Raw genomic sequence first — 24,450 nt, forward strand, 5'->3', positions numbered from 1 at the left:
GATGGGAAAAGTGTCACTGAGTGGGAGCTCCGCGTGGAGCGACAGATTCGCCCCACTGTCCCTCTCTTTTTGCTGCAGTGCCAGGTGAAGCAGGGTGCTTTGCCAGGCCTTTCTAATGAAGGCCTATGGGTCAATCACTTTTACTGTACAGACTAGGAAGTCATTCCAATTTGTTTGACAGTATAAGAAATATCATCCAGAATAAAGTAAAAAATACACTCCAACATTTTTCAGACTGTGATTAACTGTCCACAAGGTATTAATATTTGCCATCCATTAAATTAATTCTGAAGAACTTTTAAATTTATTCATGAAATAAGTATATACCTGCCTGATTGCTGCAGCAGATAATACTACTGTATGGGTGACCAAGGTTTCATGATCATTTAGTAATTGCATTATACTCTGTCAAATGTTTTGCTACAAGTAACATAGAAGAATAATGTATGATAGACATTTTGTCTTTGAGTCTGCATACCACAGACAGAAAACTAAACAATTTGGAAAAATCTTTAGCCTGATTGAATCCAAAGATACATTTTTGTTCTGGCAGGATTGATCTCAGGCATGAAAATGTTGTACTTTGTTCACTTATGTTATATATTATTCCAAGTTTGAAATGTGGTTCTGTAGAAGAGATCTACAGATACTGTTGACTACTAAAAATCCAGAACTAGACACAGTATTCCAGGTGAGAATAGAGAGGCACCAAAGCAGAATAGAGTACCACCAGGCATGTAGCCAGGGGGGGGGGGGGGGCTCGGGGGGCTTCAGCCCCCCCCCCCCCGAAATTTTCATGGTGGTTCGCGAAAAGGCCTTATTGGTGCATTATTTAAACTGTTATGTTTATTAATATCATGATCTGATCACCATACTCAATATATCCCATATGCATGGGGGTATTGGGGTAATGATACAAAAGGTTTGCTAGGCTAGACCCTCTTTCACTCAGACTCAGCCCCCCCCCGAAACTCAGCCCCCCCCCGAACCCCCCCCCGAAAAAAAATTCAGCCCCCCCCCCCCCCGAAACGAAATCCTGGCTACGGGCCTGAGTACCACCATTACTTTTTGATGCAGCCCAAAATCCAATTGGCTTTTTTAGCTGCTACTTCACATTGTTGGCTCATGTTCAACTTGTTATCCACTAAGACTCCAAGATCTATTTCACACATACTGTTGTCGAACTAGGTGACATCCACCCTATATCGGTGCATTTCATTTTTTCTGTTTAAGTATAGGATCTCACATTTCTTCTTATAGAAATTAATTTGTTAATATACACAATAAGTTCACACATTCCTCTTTTCTAACACTTAGGAGAGAATGGCATGGGGCTGAGTATCAAGTTGGAACCATTGGCTTCCAATCTACATGAGTCAGATTTCTCAGCTATATTTTAAAAGAAGGTGGTAGTTGAAAAATGAAGTAACATGTGAAACTGCTATTCAGCAACTACCTTCTAAGGCCCCTTCTGAATAAAATCCCTTATTTTCTGCTTTGAACTGAAATATATGGCAGTGCGGACTCAGATAACCCAGTTCAAAGCAGAAATTGTGGGATTTTCTGCCTTGATATTCTGGGGTATAGGGCTGTGTGGAAGGGCCTTAAGTGCCTTTCTGGGTTTTTAGCCAGTCAATGAGAAAGAACTTCCTGTTTCATTCCAGCTGGGTTTTTAAAGGTAATGCAGTGGGTGCCTTTGGGGGTGTCTTTCCTCTTTCAACTTTTTATTCTCAGTTTTCTTCCATTGCTGCAAAATGAGTTCAGAATGCACGAAGTACTCAGCAAGAGGAAGAGGAGAAAAAGAGTTGAATCTGAGTCCCTTTGAGGAGAGAGGACAGGTTATAAATAAAGCCTCCTCGTCCTCCTCCTCCTCCTTGCCCTTCCCATTAGGTTCAGGCAAAGCAAACCTCTGTAACCTCCACTAACACTTTTGTTTCTTTATGTTGAATAACCTTTGCTGTCTTGACCACATTCTGATATCTTTTGTCCACCAGAGAGCGTTTTCATTGCTGAAATGCTGGAGGGAATGCTTCTATAATACTGCTGCTCTTTATGTTGTTCTTGTGTGCCTTCAAGTAATTTCTAACTTATGGTGACTATAAGGTGAACCTTTCAAGTGATTTTCTTAGCAAGAGTTGTTCAGATCTTACCTTCCTTTTAAGGCTTTATCTGTGGCCTTCCTCTGAAGCAGAGAGTGTCGTTTTGGATTTCCATGGCTTAGTGAAGATTTGAACTCCAGTCTCCAGATTCATAGTCCAATGCTCAAACCACTACACCTTGCTGGCTTGCTGTCTCCAAAAAGTTACTGAAATTTGATATCAAGCAATAAAGCAAACACACAATGAAAATGCACACATGCATGTAAATTAAAATTATAGAGCACTATACAGCTTTTTTGCCATTCTTGCAAAGGCTCACATGAGCTATTGAGCATACCATAAAATGATAAATCCAATTTAAATTCACTACTTCTTAAAGTATTTTAAAGACTGCATTGTGTATACATATAACAATTTTTACCCACAAGGGGGCACTACAATACATATTACTCTGTTAACCAAAAACTAGCTGAACATTAAATCTGGGAATAATTATTATACTGACTTCAGATTATAGACACAGTACCTTATATTGCATGGCGAGTGTGGACGTGACCTGAAATGAAATACTTCTGCACCTTTCAGGATGCAAAATAATATTTGGAATATTATAAGTGCATTTGGAAGTACTTGTTTAAATGTCCTGCTTCTGTAGCTATGATGTTCTCCCAATCTAATATTATCAATAACAATATTATAAACTACACTAATCACTCCACGTTTGACTTTTGCAGATTTTATTAATCATGGATTTGTTTTAAAATGTTGTCCCTAGGAATTTCTAACTTCTACAATTTGATTCTATGGTCAGCTTCCGGTTGGACACCTAGGCATTCCTAGAAGTTCCTCTCAGGTAAAAAAGAATTGTGTTTTTTTAAATTTGCAATTTTTAACTTTCTCGAGAGTCCTGTGCCCCTAACCCTAGCAAATGTAGAAGGCTGACTGTGTTTGGCAAAAATTTACAGTGAGTTATGATCTCGGTTTGTAAATGGATCATTTCAGTGTCATATATTGTCAAATATAGCATTTGTCTGTTAGAAGATATAATTGCAATATGGTATTAAGTATCTCTACTGCCTCTTCTGTATTGTTTGTACAAGCAATGGAATAAATGGGAATATAATATAGTATGATGCTTAAGTTGCCATGCCATGGGCTTTATGAGAAGCTAACAGGTAAAACAAAAAATAAAGAAAATTAAAATATAGGGTGAATATTGGGTGGGTAGCCACTCTTATTTGGGACAGACACTTCAATTAAAATCCCATTTTTAGTTTCCTGCTCATTGGTAGCCCTGGAAGGCCATCTATAAATGCACATTAAACTTAAATTCAAAGACACTGGGATGTAATTATAATCAAATTATAGACTAACTGTGCAATCCTGTGGATCTTCTGCCCTGTCATAAGTCTCTGTGAGTGCAAGGAAACACATTTCTAGATACAGTGGAACCTCTACTTAAGAGTGTCTCAACTTAAGAGCATTTTGAGTTAAGAACTGTTGCTCAGCCTTGGTTTCACTTTGACATAAGAGCAGCATTTTGAGTTAAGCATTAGCACCAGAGGGAGTGCTGGCACGAGAGTACAGGGATTTAGGGCTTCAAGGGAGCCACCTCAGTGATTTGGGCTCTTGTCTATTTTAAGAGATTGCTGTCCGCTTTGCTCTTGTCCACTTTGAGGAACTTTGGGTTAGTTGATTGTGTGGTTTTTACTCCTAGTATGCTGGCTTTATGAAGAGAGAGAGAGAGAGAGAAGGAGGGAGACTGGAATGAGTACAGTAGGAAGAAAATGATGTTTCTGCCTCTTCACTTTGTGCTTCCCCGCCACAGTTTTGTGCTTCTACCATTTTAAAGTTTATCTTTCTTTTTTTAAAAAAATGTTCCATGTGAATGTGCATCTACACATTATTAATTATTTATACTGCACATTTTCTTATTTAAAAACACATAGCAAAAATGGGGGAGGGAGCAGAACAGATTAATAGCATTTCAAGGGGGAAATTTGCTTTGAGATAAGAGTGTTTGAGTTAAGAGCTCAGTCACAGAACACATTAAACTCTTAAGTCAAAGTATCACTGTACATACATACAGGCTTGATCTATAAAACCCTATATAGTTCAGGTACAGGTTATTTGAATGGTCTATGCAATGTTGTGTTTTGAGTGTGGGGACCACAGTCCAACTCTCCACTTGTCCTGAGTCCCTCCTTGGAGGTCGAGAATGGATGGGGTATAAATGTTCTAAAATAAATAAATAAATAAATACTGCGTATGGTTGCCACATGTCAGAAATGAGATGAAAGCTCAAAACAACAAATTCTCCCTTATGAACTATCTAATATTTTGAGATTTGCCAGAGAGGTCTCTCTCTCTGACCCACTACCTTATTTATTTATTTATTTATTTATTTGTGGTATTTGTGGTATTTGTATACCACCCTTCTCAACTCCAAAGGGAACTTCAGGGCGGTTCACAGTGTTGGCAACAATTCAATGCCATTGATAAAAACAGTATCAAACATCAAAATTGACCCCCCCCCCCCCGATACATCCGGTGGAAACTCAGGAGACGACTTTGTAAAGCCAGTCTCAGCGAAACATTGACTTAGATCTTGCCAATGTATGTATGTGTGCATGCACGTATGTTTGATTACATATGTTTTAACCTAGTTTTAATTTTTGATTGTTTAATTTCAAGTTATGTCTTAGCAATTTATTTATTTATTTATTTATTTATTTATTTCATTTACTTATACCCCGCCCTTCTCACCCCGGGGGGGACTCAGGGCGGCTTACAATGGGGGCACAATTAGATGCCCAAGACGATTCACAGCAATACAGATAAAAACAATTACAACAATTAATTAAAAACATCAATACATAATAAAATCATAAACAGTCTCAAGCTCAGGTTCAGAGTCCATATATCCACCCATTCCATTAGTCCTTGTCTATCATCAGTTCATTCAATCAGCTTTCAGAATTACCAAAGGCTTGATCCCAGATCCAGGTCTTGAGTCTTTTCCTAAACACCAAGAGGGAAGATGCCGATCTGATCTCCCCGGGGAGTGAGTTCCACAGGTGAGGGGCCACCACTGAGAAGGCCCTGCTCCTCGTCCCCGCCAGCCTCACTTGTGACAGTGGCGGGGTCGAGAGCAGGGCCTCCCCAGAAGATCTTAAACTTCGAGGTGGGACGTAGAGGGAGATCCGTTCGGACAAATACACTGGGCCGGAACCGTAAAGGGTTTTATAGGTCAAAACCAGCACTTTGAATTGTGCTCGGAATTGGATCGGCAGCCAGTGGAGCTGGCGCAACAGGGGGGTGGTATGCTCCCTGTACGTCGCCCCGGTGAGCAATCTGGCTGCTTCTCGCTGGACTAGTTGTAGTTTCCGAGCAGTCTTCAAAGGCAACCCCACGTAGAGTGCGTTGCAGTAATCCAACCGGGATGTGACAAGAGCGTGGACCACCGTGGCCAGATCTGGCTTCTCAAGGTACGGCCGCAGCTGGCGCACAAGTTTTAATTGTGCGAAAGCTCTCCCGGCCACCGCTGAGACCTGGGGTTCCAGGCTCAGCGATGAGTCCAGGATCACTCCCAAGCTGCGAACCTGCGTCTTCAGGGGGAGTGTAACCCCGTCTAACACAGGCTGTAACCCTATACCCTGTTCGGCCTTACGACTGACCAGTAGGACCTCTGTCTTGTCTGGATTCAATTTCAATTTGTTAGCTCTCATCCAGTCCGACACAGCAGCTAAACACCGGTTCAAGGTCTGGACAGCCTCCTTGGTGACAGGTGGAAAGGAGTGACAGATTTGGACATCATCTGCATAGAGATAACATCTCATTCCGAAACTCCGAATGATCTCTCCCAACGGTTTCATGTAGATGTTAAATAACATCGGGGACAGAATAGAACCCTGTGGGACTCCACACAACAATGGTTGTGGGGCCGAACAGGTGTCACCCAGTAACACCTTCTGGGTCCGTCCCTCGAGGAAGGATCGGAGCCACTGCAAGGCAGTGCCCCCGAGCCCCATATCCCTGAGGCGACCCAGAAGGATACCGTGATCGACGGTATCGAAAGCCGCTGAGAGGTCCAGCAGAACTAACAGGGACACACTCCCCCTGTCCAGTTCCCTGCGCAGATCATCTACCAAGGCGACCAAGGCTGTCTCAGTTCCATGTCCCGGCCTAAAGCCAGACTGTGCCGGATCCAGATAATCAGTGTCTACCAGAAACCCCTGGAGTTGTGTTGCCACCACACGTTCCATGACTTTGCCCAAGTAGGGGAGATTGGAAACTGGCCGAAAGTTGTCAAATTGAGTGGGATCCAGTGATGGTTTTTTCAACAGCGGTTTTATCACAGCCTGTTTTAGACTCGCTGGAAATTTTCCTTCCTGTAAGGAGGCATTAACCATCACCTTCACCCACTCCGCCAAACCCCCTCTGGCTTCCTTGACCAGCCAGGATGGGCAGGGGTCTAGGATGCATGTGGTGGGTCGCACCTCTCCAAGGATCCTGTCCACATCCTCAAGCTGAACCAATTGAAAAGAATCCAATAAAACTGGACAAGCAGATGCTCTCGCTACATCCCCAGAGACTGCCGTTAACATGACGTCAAAACCTGACCGAATCCGCTCAATTTTATCCGCGAAGAATCGAGCAAATGCTTCACAGCGAGCCACCGAGTTGTCCGAGGCCTCGCTTTTTGGCGGATTTAACAGGCCCCTGACAACTCGGAAAAGCTCCGCCGGACGATTCTTCGCTGATGCAATATTGGCTGTGATGAATATTTTCTGAGCTGCCGTTATTGCCACACCGTAGGACCTTAAAAAGGCATTCAGGTGTGTTTGGGCTGGATTGGTGGAGTTCCGGCGCCACACGCACTCTAGCCTCCTCTTCTTTCGCTTCATTGCTGCCAGCTCCTCAGTAAACCAAGAGGCTGGTTTAGCTCGGTTACTCGAGAGGGGGCGTTCCGGAGCGATAGTGTCAATTGCCCTAGTCAGCTCATTATTCCAACGAGAGACCAGAGCATCGGCAGTATCACTAGCCAAGGAGGTGGGAAGATCCCCAAGAGCTGTCAGGAATCCATTTGGATCCATAAGTCTCCTGGGGCGGACCATTCTAATGGGTCCACCACCCCTGCGGAGGTTAGGAGGCCCAGTTAGTCTGAATCTGATCAGGTGGTGATCGGTCCATGGCAACGGAGCGATGGTCGGCTCCTCCATCCCGTCACCCCCATCCCATCCCTGAACAAAAACCAAATCTAAAGTGTGCCCGGCATTATGGGTGGGACCCGATATTAGTTGGGACAGGCCCATGGTTGCCATGGCGGCCATGAAGTCCTGAGCCGCACCAGAAGGAGGGGCCTCGGCATGGACGTTGAAATCTCCCAAGACCAAAAGCCGTTGAAAGCTCAACGCCATGTCCGAGACCACTCCCGCTAGCTCAGGTAGGGAGACTGTAGTGCAGCGGGGTGGTCGGTACACTAACAGAATCCCTATCCTGTCCCGGTCACCTATCCTGAAGCCGGCACATTCAAAGGAAGATGATTGTGGGATGGGACACCTGATCAGTGGAATGAAGTTCTTATAGACCACTGCGACTCCGCCTCCCCGCCCTCCAAGCCTTGGTTGGTGCTGAACGGAATAACCTGGTGGACAGAGTTGGGAGAGATTGACCCCTCCCCCCTCGTCCAACCAGGTCTCCGTTATACAAGCCAGATCGGCTCGCTCCTCTTGGATTAGATCTTGAATGATAGATGTTTTTCCATTTACCGACCTGGCATTGAACAGCACCACCTTTAGCCTGGAGGGGCCACCATCCTGGCACCTCAGTTGTATATTGTCAGGAGTGAGTTTTGGAGCTATCAAATTATCATTATTAATTTCGGGCCGAATAGTAGCATTAATTTTTGGAGTTGTCAATGTCCTATTAAGAATTTTGGGTCGAATTTGCTTTTGTCTTTGATTTCTAGGATCTTTGGAAGTTGCCAATTTGTTATTAAAAATTTTGGGCCGAAACGAATGTTTTATACTCCTTTTCCCGTATCTCCCTCTCCCAGTCACCACCTCAATGGCGGCCCTCTCACCCGCAGCCCCACCCCCCCCCCCCCCCCGGGGATGTTCCCTCCATTTCCAGCAATTGTAATCTCGGTTGTGGGCAAATGCTCATAGTAATGTTTATCTGTCTCTGGGTCCCAGTATTCCCACCTCTCGGTGCTGTGTATTCCTTCCAGTGTAGCAGAAGCTATAAAGTGCGCTTGTGTTAATGCTATATAGTCCAATTGTGCTAAAGTTGTTACAATTTGCACTTGCGCTGAAAAAGCTATAAAGCGCACTTGTGTTAATATTATAAAGTGCACTTGTGCTAAAGTTATTGTAAAGTGCACTTGGGCTGGAAATTGGAGGGATGTCAGTAGCAGCAGAGGTAAAGTAAACATTGACCTAGATATAGTATTCTGATGTAAACAATTAGCAGGAACCCAATGAACAGAACATAAAGTGCAATAGCTATGAGCCACTTGGCCTAGGATTTTGGACCACTTAGTCGGGTATTTTCAGCAATGTCTTTTTCTTAATTCGTTTCAAGCTACTTTGAGTTCCAAAATGGGAGAGGAAAGACAGAATACAACCTTTCTATAAATTATGTCCCAAGAGATTTGTCTGCAAATACCCTGCTAACCCATAATTTCCACTGAATTTAGTGAAGTCTCATTCTTAGAAGACATCTGGAAATGTCACTGTAACCACTTTAGTACATTTAGAATGTCATATGTATGATTCATGCTGACAAAATCAGATATTCTTCATTCGACTGTGCCACATTGGATGCAGAAAGTTAAAATGCAGTTTTTCTTTGTTCCCCCAAGTATTCACCCCAAGTATTCACCTGTTTCATTTAATACTTTTAAATTACATTTTGATAGTATTGTTTTCCCCAGAGTTTACCCTCACAACAATCTTGAAAGGCAGGCTAGACTGAGGGGCCTTCCACACAGCCCTATATCCCAAAATAACAAGGCAGAAAATCCCACATTATCTGAGTGTGGACTCAGATAACCCAGTTCAAAGCGGATATTGTGGGATTTTCTGCCTTGATATTCTGGGATATAGGGTTGTGTGGAAGGGCCCCTAGAGATAGAGACTGGCCTGGGGTTGGGTGTCTCCTGTTAAGATCAGTCCATTTAAAGATGAGAATAGTGATCAAAATCCAACTTCAGTTTATTTGGGATTAAAATTTATTGGGACTAAATTCCCATTTATTCCAGTTAGTCTACTCTAAGTAGGATTATTGATAGATTATTTCTTTACTATATTAGTATTCCTAATAGGCACAGCTCTTTTCTCCCTGCTTTATTTTCAAAACAGCCCTGTAAGTTGGAGCATACTGAGCAAAATTGACAAAACTCACACAAAGAGACCATCCACATGGCAGAATTATAGTGGTTCGACACCACTTATAGCTCCATCTTATAAAATTCTGGAGATTGTAGTTCTGTGGCACCAGAACTCTCACAAAGTACAAATCCCAGTGTTCTGGAACAGCTGTTCAAGGAGCTCCAGATTTATTTGCTGTGTTTATATGTTTGTGTGCAAACCCATCCTTGGGATTTTGCAGCAGGGGGTTTCCTGTTATAATTTGCATTTATAGGGTAAGCCACCTGCCAGTTATAGTTAGGATCCCTGGTCCCGCCCCTTTTTGCCTTTTGGAGGGAAGGGGCCTATTTTCAGTCACACAAGGAAGCCAGTCTATAGGACGCAGATCAGCTAGTCCCGTAGGAAAGGCTTCATTCCTCAAAACCTTCCGGGGAAATAGAAATAGCCATCCGGGGATCATCCAAAGGTGATCCTGGGTCCATCCAGCGACCATCCAGGGGTCATCCAGTGACCATCCAGTTCCAGGGAAACAGAAAGAAAAGGTCCCAAACGCTCTGGCTGAGAGCTCACAGCCTCTCAGCCTCACAGCACCAGAGGGGAAAACAGCCCTGAAGTTTCCACAGGACATCACTGCAGAACCACAGAATTCCAGCTAAACATCTTCTAGCTTCGTCTGGTAGGTTACTCGGTTTCCAGACGCATTTGGGGATCGGCAGTATTACCCAGACCAGCGAGGCCTAGGTGATGGACGGCCTGGGAGGGCTTATAAAGAGTTCTTCCTTATGAGATAGTACAGTCAAACCAAGTTAGTGCCAGTCTCTTAAAGACTTGAATAGTAAAGCCGTGAAGTTTTGTTTGAAGATTTGTTCCTTAATAAAGACTTTGTTGTACTTTTAAAGACTCTAAGGCCCATTATTTTTGGAAGTCTCTAACAATCTCTCTTCGGGCACCCCGGCTTCCCACTGGGTTTAAAGTGTGCGTTCTATAGAATAAAGACATTTTGTTTGGACCCAGTGGCGACAGAACACCCAGAATCCCATAGCATTGAGCCATGGCAGTTAATGTGGTGCTAAGCTGCTACAATTCTGCAATGTGGATTCAGCCAAAGTTTGGTAGTTAAAAAGGAAGCCTGAACCTAAATTTCCTAACTCCCAAACACTCCAATCAATATAAAATATTCATAGAACCATTAGAATGACACACACCTTGGAAAGGATACTTGTTCAGAATACACTTCTGAGAACCTCCCAGTGAGTATAGCCAGCGAGTGCCATACATCCAAATAGTTACTCTTCCAAGCTTTGGGTTAATAAATGAGTGTAGGAAGTCTGTGGAATTCAATGCCTATCATGTTTTGGATCAAGCTTTCCTTCAGTCAGGGTACATGTAAACGTTAACGTGCGTATGGCCATTAGGAGGAGCTCTCACATAACCAATCCTTATTTACTTCTGTGTACTACTGTGAAACACAAAAGGAACAGAGAGCAAATAGGAAAGGTTTAATAAACGCTTCTGCCACTAACAGTATCACTATTGAAAAATGACTTTTGAGTGATTCCCAAGGCTACTTCAAGGGCTGTCAGTTTGGCACAAGACAGACAATTTGGAAAGCACGAGATGTTCCTGGAAAAGGCCGCTGCTTTTTGCTTCTTGGGAAATCCCCACCCTTCAAGTGCAAGTGGGAAGCCAGATGCAATGGTCTAAAGGAGACACTGGTCTGAAGCAAAACATGTGGAGAGATGTGCCCCACTGCCCCCTGTGCATACTGAATCAGCCAGTCCTACACCTCATGTCACCCCTCCATAGTTAATGGCCACCAAAGAGCAGTCCAGATGAAGGAAACAGAGGCAACCTGTGTATTTTGAAACTGGAATACAACATATGAAAATTGCTTCAGTGCAGACACAGCATATTCCTCCTAACCAACAGTCTAGATCGAGCAGGGAGAGTCCCAAATTTATCCTTTGTTGTCCCACTTTTTTTTTTTTTTTGCTGCTTTACCAGTTTCTCTCTCCTTCTTTCACTTTCCCTCTTTGTCTTCAGTTGCTACAAAGTCATTTGCACTCAATTCATTTAGCCAGGTGGGGAGGAGAAAGGGCAGGGTCTCACCCTTCCCAGTAGGCTACTGTGTCTCAACCTGGGGGTTGGGACCTCGGGGGGGGGGGGGTTGCAAGGGATGTCAGGAGGGTTGCCAAAGAATATCAGAAAACACAGTATTTTCAATTGTCATGGGGGTTCTGTGTGGGAAGTTTGACCCAATTCTATCGTTGGTAGGGTTCAGAATGCTCTTTGATTGTAGGTGAACTATAAATCCCAGCAATTACAACTCCCAAATGCCAAGGTCTATTTTCCCCAAACGCCACCAGCATTCACTTTCGGGCATATTGAGTATTCATACCAAGTTTGGTCCAGATCCATCGTTGTTTGAGTCCACAGTGCTCTCTGGATGTAGGTGAACTACAACTCCAAAACTCAAGGTCAATGCCCACCAGACCCTTCCAGTATTTTCTGTTGATCATAAGAGTTCTGTGTGCCAAGTAGGTTCAATTCCATTGTTGGTGGAGTTCAAAATTCTCTTTGTTTGTGGGTAAACTAGAAATCCCAGCAACTACAACTCCCAAATGACAAAATCAATCACCCCCCCCCCCCCAACCCCACCAGTATTCAAATCTGGGTATATCAAGTATTTGTGCCCAATTTGGTCCAGTGAATGAAAATGCATCCTGCATATCATCTATTTCCATTACAGTTCATAACAGTAGAATAATTACAGTTATGAAAAAGCAACGAAATAATTTTATGGTTGGGGGTCACCACAACATGAGGAACTGTATTAAGGGGCCACAGCTTATTGCCATATCCAGTCCATGCTTGCATTTTCTTCCTCATCAATATCTGTAGCCATCTTCACCACATTCTGATATTGGTTGGACAGACATGTTTTCATCTATGAAATATTGGAGGGCGTGGATACACTGTGAAATGAACTTTCCCGATACAGGACGTCACCCTTGCTAAACTTTTCTGAACCTTTTTGTGTCTGTGTGAGAGTGAAACTAAGCCAGGGAGCTGTGGCATGTATACACAAAGCGAGGTTATTGAGACATGGCTGACAGCTCATTAATAACCCTTCCCATTGTGCCTGGCTCCTTCTTTGCTTAGTGCTCCATCAAGCATGTTTTTTTCTATTTCCTAAGACTGTAGTCATGGGACTCTCTTTGAAGACTGTGGGAGTCATGGAGCAAATGCTCCACCCGTCTCTTTGAAAATAACTGCATTCCATTCCATTGCTTCTAATAAACATGAAGGTTTTGTCCCTGAATGTTTGCCATGGGCTGAGCCCTAAAGAGCCTTAATCTAATGTTTCCCTCTCCTTAGAAATTACATTTCTAACTGCATTAAAATTGATTCTGATCTCAGGGCCAGAATTCAGGTCCCATCAGCTTGAGTCTGGCTAGAGAATCTCCAATCCTGCCAAAACTGTGCATGACAGAAGAGCAGCAAACAAGCCTGTTTAAGTCTGTGGGCTAGCAGCATCATGCTGGGGCCACCAGGGCTGCCACTGTATCCCTTTGGCTAGGAATCAAAGATATCTGGCTAGGTGCATGCATCGGTTACAGACATTCCTTCTGTTTTTCTGTTAAATATATTTTCCCTTGTCTACAACAAAATTGTGAGTGCTCTCCAGGGAAGTATAAACAAACTATCTTTCGTCATGGTAGTGTGACCTATAAAGACCATTTTGTAATTTTGGGTTTTTTCCATTAAAAAATAAATATCAAAATTGATAAAGAGCATAGGGAGTTTGGTTATGTTTTTTTGCTATCATATATTAGGAGATATCAAAGCAGTTGTAAAGCATGGAAAGCCAATGGGCTAGTCGGCAGGAGAGAGAGAAAAGTTAGTTGTATGTTTCACAGATGGAAGTAATACACAGGGATGTCTAAAGCTGCCTTTCCTCCAGAGTATAGCAAATAAGACTTCTGCCCCCCCCCCCCCAAATGAAGTTTTCTTTCAGTCTCCTAAAACCTTAGTTGATCATTTAAGAAACATGTTTTAAGCATCTAAAAAGGGATGGGCAACATTCCCAAGGGAATGTGAATACAACAAATATACGCATATAGGTATGTCTGATTTCCACTGTCTCACTCTCTTCAATATGGAGCCCCTGGTGGCACAGTGGGTTAAACCCTTGTGCTGGCAGGACTGAAGACCAACAGGTTGGAGGATCGAATCCAAGGAGAGAGCGGATGAGCTCCCTCTGTCAGCTCCAGCTCCCCATGCAGGGACATGAGAGAAGCCTCCCACAAGGATGGTAAAACATCAGAAAACAACTGGGTATCCCCTAAGCAACATCCTTGCAGATGGCCAATTCTCTCACACCAGAAGCAACCTGTAGTTTCCTGAATTGTATTGTATTGATGGCATCGAATTGTGCCGATATGTAGACCGCCCTGAGTCACCTGCGGGCTGATATGGGCGGGATATAAGTGACGTAAATAAATAAATAAATAAATAAGTCACTCCTGACACAAAAAAACCTCTCTGCAATGCTAGAAATTTGAGGGGTGAAGAAAAATTTCATTAGGGTGGGTAGAGTTCCTAAGGGTGACAGTGGGCTATATTTCATAGAAAGGAGCCTCTGAATATTCTTTGCCTTTAAAAAGCTCGGTGAAATTCATGGGGCACCATAAGTCAACAAACAACTTGAAGGCACATACAAGGCCCTCATTTTGCCTCCTTCAGTGAGTGTACCCCTGCCATTCCCCTAAAGAGATTTAAATTTAGTATCTTAAATTGTTTTGCTGTACCACTGGATATAAAAACCTATGCTACATGTTTCATAATCTATATCCCCTGAATACTTGTTTCTGGGAAGAAGAGCACAGTTGTTTAGAAACTTCATTTCCTGAATGTGAAAACTTTCTGCTTCAGTATTCTGAGAAACAAACTCATGGACATTTGGGGCCTCTTCACATGGCCCATGTGTTGCGTGCCATTGCACCAGCAGTCGCCAGCAAAAGGGAAGGCATGCAGAGTGCATCGTGTCACTGCACGTGCCCTTTCTCCTTCCCCCATCACATGGTGACGATGGGACAGGGCACATTGGCACCCTATCCCTCTCCCAATCAGATGGGAGGAAAGGCTGCTTTTTGGGGGAAAGGGAGGAAGGTGTAGATAACTCAGTTGGAACTACTCAAAAAACACTTCCATCCCAGTGGTGGAGGAGGAAGCTCCATCTGGTGCTTCCCCTTCACTTCCGGAGGAATGTGGGCTTTAGGAGGAATGCATCATCTGATGGCGTTCGGCAGGCCCCATCCAAGTCATGGATAAAAGCAGAAAAATTGGGCTATTTTGTACCTCATTCGGCAATACTACATCTACATTTTTGTACTCTTCCCACTTCTAGTTTCATTAAAATATATTAAATGATCAGCTCTCTTGGATCATAATGAAGGCAATAGATATGAGAGGAAGTAAATGCTGTCCTTCTGTTTGCATATTACTTATTACTCAAGTAACATTTGGCATGGAAGGGTAATAGCCCCTTCTTATCAGAGAAGAGCTCAAGTCACACACTGTTAATATTGTCAGTTGGGATGCTACAAGTTTTATGGATTGTCTCTTTTCTCCTAAAAATAGTTCTCCTCCTCAGTTGTCAAATGACCCATGGCTGAACCAAAACTGCAAATATGTTCTTCATCAGCTTGAAAAGTCTCATTAGTTTCGTTTATTGTATTTTCCAGCTCTTGCGTGCTGTAGCCTTTGTCACAATAACTGGACAGTACCACGTCAGGGAAATCACAATTAGATGCTTTCCCAAATTCCTGCACATAGAAACTAGCATTTTGTACCAAATGCCCAGTTTGAACCCTTTTCTCTAACTACTAGTATTAAATTGAGTAGAGCAAAACAGGGAGAAGGGGAAAGAGGGAGAAAGAGAGAAAAGCCTTCCAGTTGGATTTGTGTGTGTGTGTGTGTGTGTGTGTGTGTATCAGGAGCGATTTGAGAAACTGCAAGTCACTTCTGGTGTGAGAATTGGTCATCTGCAAGGACATTGCTCAAGGGATGCCCAGATGTTTACTGTCCCATGAGAGGCCTCTCCCATGTCCTTGCATGAGAAGCTGAAGCTAACAGGCGGGAGCTCACCCCGCTCCCTGGATTCAAACTGCCAACCTTTGGGTCAGCAGTCCTGTCAGCACAAGGGTTTAATCCATTGCACCACTAGGGGCTCCTCCAGTTGGAATGAACAGCTTTGTGTCTACATGTTGCTTTTGTTCCAGAGGAGACCACTTCACAGCAGGAAGGTATTTGGCTCCCTAACAGGAGCCAAATTCCCTGTTATACAACAGGGAATTTCAAGCAGATTTGAACCCCTGACAGTTGATACAGACCTTAAGGGTTTCAACTAAAATAACATTTAGGAAGACCTTTTCTTTTGCACTGTAAGTTCTCCAATGGAACTTGCTGCCAGTTCTTCATAAAACACCTCTTGATTTAACTGTACATTTTATTTATTATTTATGATGTTAATCATTATTTATCAACTTCTAGGACATCCTGTATTAAAGCTTCCATTGGAGTGGGTTTTGATGGTACAACAAATGAAACTGGGCTTCAAAAGCTAGTGTGATCAATTTTGTGCCTTTTGGTTGGCCAATCATGGGTATTATTACAGTTGCTTTGTGGATTTTGAGTTTTCATTTATCGACAATACCAATATTCCTGCATTTTTTAAAAATTAATATTATCTAATATTATCTATTTTCTTCACATGGTGTGTAAGGACCCAGGCTGACATAGCAAGGGGTAAGCATGCCTTCTTATGTGATGACTCTCCCTTAAAAATGATTATTTTTTATATTTATATCCAAACTTTCCTTCAAAAAAACCTCACAAACACACATTATTGACACATCAGATTTTGTGCCTTTTGGTTGGTTAAATAAGGGTATTATTACAGTAGCCATTGTGGATTTTGTGTTTTAATTTATCGACAATACCAATACCCCTACATTTAAAAAAATATTTAAATTATCTATATATTTTCTTCACATGGTGTATAAAAACTTAGGCTGCCATAGCAAGGGTAAGCACATCTCCTTATGTGATCATTCTCCCTTAAAGATGATTATTTATTATATTTATATCTGACCTTTCCTTTTAACAAAACCCACAAATGCACATTATTGACGCACCAAGTTAAATTCACAGTTAAGTGACATACCCAGGGTAATTTACAAAGATTCACTGCTGAATGAGATGCAATCTGGGCATCTGACCATTATGGCAAACAGAGGTATCACACAGATTAAGAACCACATCTGGGGAAGCCATAGCACAAGACTGGGAATCATGTGGCCCTCCAAACATTTTTGGATTACAACTCCTAGCAGTCCTCACAATTGGGAGTGTTGACTAGGCCTATTGCGAGTTCCAACTGAACAACATCTGGAGGACCTCAGAGATTCCACCATGCCCTAAAAAGATACCATGCACAAAAAACACCCTTTTTTGCCTTTGTTTTTATCAAGTAGCTGTTATGCATTCTGTTTTGGGGAAAGCCAGACAAGAAATACTATAAAAAGACCAAATAAATTGAATGTGGCAGCCCATCTAGTAAATTGAAGGGCATCAATAATTATGCAGACTGCAGGCCAAAGACATGCCAGAAGTTGATGAGAGGAGCAATTTATATTAAAAGGTCAGAATGAATTAAGTGAAAGAAGCAAGTGATGGAAACAGTAATTACTCATTCAGATTTAAAGACTGTACTCCGTTTTTCAAGATCTCAGTTTGCCATGTGGTCTGCAGAGGATGTTATCCTTCTTCACTATAACCCTTTAATATTTTTGGTGAGGAATAACAGTTCCCACAGCAACAGACACGGGGCTATTATTGTTTGTTTCCATCTGCTCATGTAATTTCCATTCTGCTTCAGGATGGAAACCTATGTCACCCTGTCTGTGAGGAGACAATTGTGCCTGTGTCTCTGCATCTCAAATGCTGGAGTATAAAAAGGATTTCTAGGATGCTAACTTTCTGGGATCCTTACCCAGTACAAATGGCTGGCAGGACTCAACTGAAAGCCCAAATACTGAACCAGTATACTTCGTAGAGACAAATTTAAGAACTGCTCGGCTAGAGAAAGAAATCAAAAAAGCATGTATAAGTATATTGCCTGCCATTATTCATTATTACACCTCACTTTCAATGGCCAGCACCAGATATGGGCATTTTTCAGGCTACACATGCCGCAGTCACCTCAAACTGATTGTGCCTTGCTTAGCAGTGACAGGAAATTATGTATAATTCCTGTTTTCCCCATAAAGGAAAATCATCATTTAAAGTCATGCCTTTAGGTGTTTAGGTGCATTTACAATTCTCTGTTTCTAGCAGTTCCTAATCAGGCATTTGTGCATTCTGAGCAATACTAACGGTTCAGACTGAATATTTTGTCTGGTTCTGGCTATTGCACTTCATCATCCTACTGAAATTGATGATATCATTCATTTGGTTGCAAGTTTGGTTACAGATTCAGTGGTGCATCAGTTTGCATTTTCAATTGTATAACATTGCCATTCAGTGCATCAGTCATGTGTATGATATGGGGCCATGTAATGCAGAGCATGGGAATGCTGCCTTTGGGGGACTATTCCCAGAATTCTCCAGGGGCTATGAGCACTTTTTCTGGCTTTAAGGTTCTAGGAATAATTGTTCCAAAATGGAACCTCCTTAAACTCTGCTCACATAATAATAATAATAATAATAATTATTATTATTATTATTATTATTATTATTATTATTATTTATACCCTGCCACCATCTCCCAGAGGCACTCAAACGTGCAACACATAAACTAAGATAAAACAGTAACAGCCAACATAAATATCTCAGTTCATAAAACCACTTGGTTTAAATCAATAAAATACAGCAATACCTGCATATATAAAACAACAATAGTCTATCTTAGCCATGTAAAATGCTTGGTGAAATCTATGGGCCCTCACATGTTTATTAAAGGCACCTAACTGTGGTTGAAAGCTTGTTGAAACATAATGTAGATCTTGGAAGCAATTGGCTGGTCAGTTTTTGGTTTTTTGGGGGGGGGGGGGTTGGTCATGTCAGGAGCAACTTGAGAAACTGCAAGTCACTTCTGGTGTGAGAGAATTGGCTGTCTGCAAGGACATTGCCCAGGGGATGCCTGGATGCTTTTTGATGTTTTACCACCCTTGTGGGAGGCTTCTCTCATGTCCCCGCATGGGGAGCTGGAGCTGATAGAGGGAGCTCATCCATGCTCTCCCCGGATTCGAACCTCAATCTGTCGGTCTTCAGTCCTGCCGGCACAGGGGTTTGACCCACTGTGCCACCTGGAGCTCCAGGCTGGTCAGGTGATATTAAACCAATGGAAGACTCTTCTATCTCCTGATTCCTATCTTAAATAGCTTCAGGGATAGCTGTTGAATATATCCGGCCATGGCATTCCAGGCCATATACCAGGAAAATATACCAGGCCATATACCAGGGGGAATTTTCAGATAGTAATGTTGAAATCTGAGTAGAACCAATGGCAATTGAACTGGCCCTTGACCATTGCAATCCTATCATCAAGCATGGTTATTCAGCACAGCAAATGCATTTAATATGGAAACTGGCTGGCAGCCAAACAGAAACCATCATCTGTCATAAATGAATTTTCTAGTCCAACAGCATTTTCACATTTTGGGATTTGGGGGATTTCACAAGCCCTGAATCCCTCTGTGTTGAAGTCTGCATCTATTCATATAGCTGTCTACTTGGAGCTGAAGTAATTCAAAACATGAAAGAACATACACAAAGTTGACAACTAGAGTCAGGAAATAATAGTCCTTCAGAATGCATGTTCTTCGGTACTTTTCCAATTATGGTTTTGTTGTGAAAAATATGCTGAGGTTAAAAGGTCAGGGTTTGGATCAGGGGTCCTCAAACTAAGGCCCGGGGGCCGGATGCGGCCCTCCAAGGTCATTTACCCGGCCCTCGCTCTGGGTCAAGCTAAGTATGAAACTACTTGAAAGCACACAATAACAACAACAATCCTATCTCATCAGCCAAAAGCAGGGCCACACTTTCCATTGAAATACTAATAAGTTTATATTTGTTAAAATTGTATTGTTTTAAAATGTTTTTTGCACTACAAATAAGATATTTGAAGTGTGCATGATTTTTTCGATTATAATCCGGCCCGCCAACAGTCTGAGGGATTGTGACCTGGCCCTCTGTTTAAAAAGTTTGTGGACCCCTGGTTTGGATGATCTTTTAATGGAGGTGTTCTTTTGCTTTTTGCGAAACTGTGGTAGAGAATGTTCTCCTGAGACCTCATGACAATATGCCAGATAGCTCAGAGCAGCTGAAACCATATTGTGTGTCCTCATCCCCATACCAAATGAACCAGTCTGCCAAAACTGCTAGCATGGAAGCAGTGCTGTGGTTGTTTCACACAATAATCAGATTTGATCCATGTTAACATCTATTTCTTTCAGAAAGCATGTGTTCTAGTATTGTGGCAAGTCAGATGGTTCACATCAGCAAAAATAAACAAGGTAACTTTGCCATTCCCAACCTCATTCCCACGCTTTGCATTTTGGTTCTTCTGCTTCAGCCTTCATTGTGCTGGATACCTGCCACATACATTAGCAACATATGTATATTGTCTGACTCTGCAGAATGTACCTTCAGATGACGGAGCCTTTATGATGTGCTCACAATCTGTGCTACTAAATTGTTTAAAAAAATAAAAATATCCTAGAACAGTTTACATTTCTTTAAAAAAACCCACAATAACATTTTTAAATGCATCTGGGGAATACCACCCACATCCTTTTCCTTCTCAGGACAGACATAGGAAGATTGTAGCCCCTTCCCCTAGGAAAAGCATTGCTCAGAGGGGGACATCAACCTGTCTTGTATGCATTGGCCTGCATCTGCAGCAAAGTTAATACACATAAAATGTAGCTACATAATTTTGCCACTAATTCCTGGGTCTACTCCCCTCTCCTTTCAATTGCTTTTCTTTTTGTGTTCTGTTTCTCAGATAGTCTGCCAAAAAGACTCATCTATTTAGTCACAAGTGGCCAAAGCATGGTTCTGGGAGAAGGTTCACAAAGCTCCCTTCCAGTTTGCCTTCTCCAATTCTCTCCAATACACTAAAATTATTCACCTCATTCATTTCTGAAAGTGCAATTTAATATGTGAATATAACTGTAACTCTGGTCACTCCTTTCTAAAAATGTTCTTTCTGTTTCAGAACATGGTATGTGAGGTTATTATACATCAATGCCAAATCCACCCCACCCCCCAAGATTTTGGGGAGTTGTCATTTACCATTTTGGACATGAAAAATCCAAGTGTAAAAACCTATCCTTAGGAGCCAGCTGTCACAACTCAGCCTGCAGGTCATCCAAAATTGGCCCTCTATTTAAGATCATTCAAAAATTCTGTTCCTAAGTTGTAAATGGTTTAAAAAATCAAAAGTAACAGTTTGACTACTGGCAGTCAGTGCAACCAGTTCATCACTGGGCAATTAGGAAGATAATGCTTAATCCCAATCTAGTCACCACATGCAGATCTGTTTTGAAAACATCTTCAAGGCTACAGTTGCCAAACATCAAGGTTACTGGAGCATGTTGCATTCAGGCCAGGCTGTCTCTGTCTAGATAGAGTCTCACGGCTAAACTGTGCAAATGCATTCTGTGCTGCAGATGTAAACCATACTTTTGGCAAGCCACGGTGGCACAATGGGTTAAACCATTGTACCGGTTGAATTGCTGACCTGAAGACTTGGTTCGAATCCGCAAGACGGAGTGAACTCCCATCTGTCAGCTCCAGCTTCCCCTGTGGGGACATGAGACAAGCCTCCCACAGAATGGTAACACATCCGGCAGTCCCATGGACAGTGTCCCTGCAGACGGCCAGTTCTCTCACACCAGAAGGAACTCCAATTCTCCTCTGACATGATAAAAAAGGTGATGTAGATAAATCAAGAAGCATTCCCCGTTTGTAAACACATTTCTTCAGAGAAAGGGAAAACATTTCTAATAGTCATCCTTAGCGTCCAGCTTTAAATAATCAACCAAACTTTCATCTAAATTGGATTCTCTTATCCATTAGCTTGTGAGGACATGTTATCTTCATGTCTTTGCATGCTTCAAGAAACTTTTCATGATAATCTGGCTCATCTACTCCTTTTAGTTGTGTCTCCTTTTTTATTTGCTGGCTCCATTGTCCCTTTTATCTCTCATTCTAATTTTAGCTCATGCTTTGGTCTTGTTATATTTTATGGTGTTTCAATGCTTTTATTGTTAAGTCACTTTGCAGCTACTCTATGAAAAGCAGCATAAAATATGGGATTCAAAATACATTTAATTTATAAAACACAGGGTCAGTAAAATTGGTCTCAGTCTTTCATCCCTTACCAAACAAAAGGGGTAGGGTACATTTGCACAAAACTGGAATATTCCAGTTTTTATAAATAGAAGTACAGTACACTGAGAGAGAAAAATACTAATATTTTTGGAGAAATACAATACTTTTCACCAGAATAGTGAAGACTCAAACCACATAACCAAAATACCAGTACTTCCTCAATCAAGGTATTAACTGTGAATGAGCCAATTATCTCTTTTCTTACAGTTTCTTAATAAGAGAGAAATCCTTCAAATAGGATTCTCAGAAAGCCCTTCAAATGGAAGGTTGCCCTCTAAAAAGTAGAATTCATAGTTACCTTACTTCCTCTCACGAAGCAGCTAGATTATTCCTTTCTATTGGGTATATGTAACATGGGGTGTTGATGTCTTTACATTGTCTCCACTTTCCAGTTGGAACATTCCTGTCATTCTGCGTAATTCCCGGATCATGTTTTCCATTAATATAAATTAACATAGCTACACACTGGCTTTCAAAGTGGCTTGCCCCAGCTGAACATCTGTTTCCTTATGCACGTCTAATTTCATCTCCAGGAACCTGGTAAGAGACATGCCACGCACTTATAATCTTAAACAAATCTAAGCAACAGTATAGTGTAGCCGCCTAAAACCACATTTTCTTTCAGCCTTCTTAACACTATTGTAAGCAGACTCAAGATGTTTCTTTTAGGTTTGTTGCCTCAGGTTGTATTTAACATTCTCTCAGGCCCACCCCCACCTCAAGCCCGTTTAGTGGGAACAAGAGAGAGGGCCTTCTCAGTGGCTGCCCCTCGACTCTGGAGCTCCCTTTTCCACAGGGAAGCCAGAATGGCCCCTTCCTGGCTGTCCTTCTGGTAGCAGTCTAAAACCTTTCTATTCAGGCAGACTTTTAAAGATGGGGGTGTTTAAGATCTTGTCAGAGGGTGCTGTGGTTTTTAACTTTGAATACGTTTTGATGGATGTTAACTATGATATTATTTATTCTGTTTGCATTTCATCCTGTTTTAATGGTTGCATATTTGTATACTAATATTTTTGTGTCAAGCTGCTTTGAGTCCCCTTTGGGGAGATAAAGTGGGATATAAATGAATGTGAATCTGCAAAGATTGCTTCTTTGCAACAATTGTTTGTGACTAAAGAGCATCTTTGGTGAATGAAGAGGTGGGGCCACCTTTGACTTCCTTTCTTTTGACTATTGCTGTCCCTTGTTAGCTTTTGCCAGTGTCCTCAACTTTGGCCCCACTGCCATATAATGCAGTTTGAAAATGGAGCCTTCCACACTACACAGGCATGGCACCAAGACAGCACTTTAATGGCCATGGCTGAATCCCATAAGTTTGTAGTTTGGTCAGCAGCATCAGAAGAGCTCTCTGATTGATGATATCAATGGACGATTCCCATAAGGTACAAGTTGCATGGCACTAAAATGGACTGATAGCCCTCTAACTGTGTAGTGTAAAAGGGCACCTTGACATTAATGTCATGCCTGTAGTTTGATGTATAAATGGCATGTACAAGGAGGGGAGGGTGGGAGTGGGAAAAACCAGTAAAACAATTAAAAAAAAGACATTAATGTCATGCTACATAATTGAAAAGGAAAGGGAGCTGAAGAGAAGGAAGCCAGAGAAAGGGTGCTTCCAGACAATGCCAAAATGCACATTTTAAAACTAAGGCAAAAAGTCCCAGGACTTGACAGCAGATCCACACTGACCTCACAGCCATCCTTTGTAGTGAATCACAGAATCATTGAGTTGGAAGAGACCTTGCGGGCCATCCCATCCAACCCCCTGCCAAGAAACAGGAAATCAATATAGAGGGTGAACGGGGGACATCTGGCAGAAGTTTTTTTTAATGCACTCCTTTATATGAATATCTTATTGTGTACACACAAGGAGATTTCTTATCTCTCTCTTCACCCAACTCTAAATTCAACCTGTCTAGTATTATAAAGTTTTGAAGAAAGACTTTCAGCGCATTCTAACTGCTTTGCACTTGTGCTTCCCTTGAGCCACCTGTGTGTCTATGGCTCCATGTTTTGGCAGCTCGATCAGTTCATCAGCTGTTTCAGACTTTTGAAAAGTGCACAGTCCACAGGGAAGGGAAGGAAAGCATGTGTTTTGCATGACTGCAAAAATATGAAGGTACATATTTTTCAGACGAATTGGGTTTTAAGTGTACTTTTTTAACATGTGCTTTTCAGCTGTTAACCCGATTCCACCCATACTTTGGCTAAACATCATTTAGCCACCTGCCTTTTCACCTGGTTAGTTCAGGGATTTTAGCCATGTGTAGAAGGGCCCCAAGCCAAAGGGAAGTTCGCTTTCTGTACTTTCACTCAGGATGCATCTATATCAGTGTTTCTCAACCTGTGAGTCTCCAGATGTTTAGGCCTTCAACTTCCAGAAATACTAACAGCTGGTAAATTTGCTGGGATTTCTGGGAGTTGTAGGCCAAAACATCTGGGGACCCACGGTTGAGAACCACTAATCTATACTATACAGGGAATGCAGTATGAAATCACTTTAGCTGTCATGGTTC

Source organism: Anolis sagrei, chromosome 2, assembly GCF_037176765.1.
Source record: "Anolis sagrei isolate rAnoSag1 chromosome 2, rAnoSag1.mat, whole genome shotgun sequence".
NCBI classification, from domain to species: Eukaryota; Metazoa; Chordata; class Lepidosauria; order Squamata; family Dactyloidae; genus Anolis; species Anolis sagrei.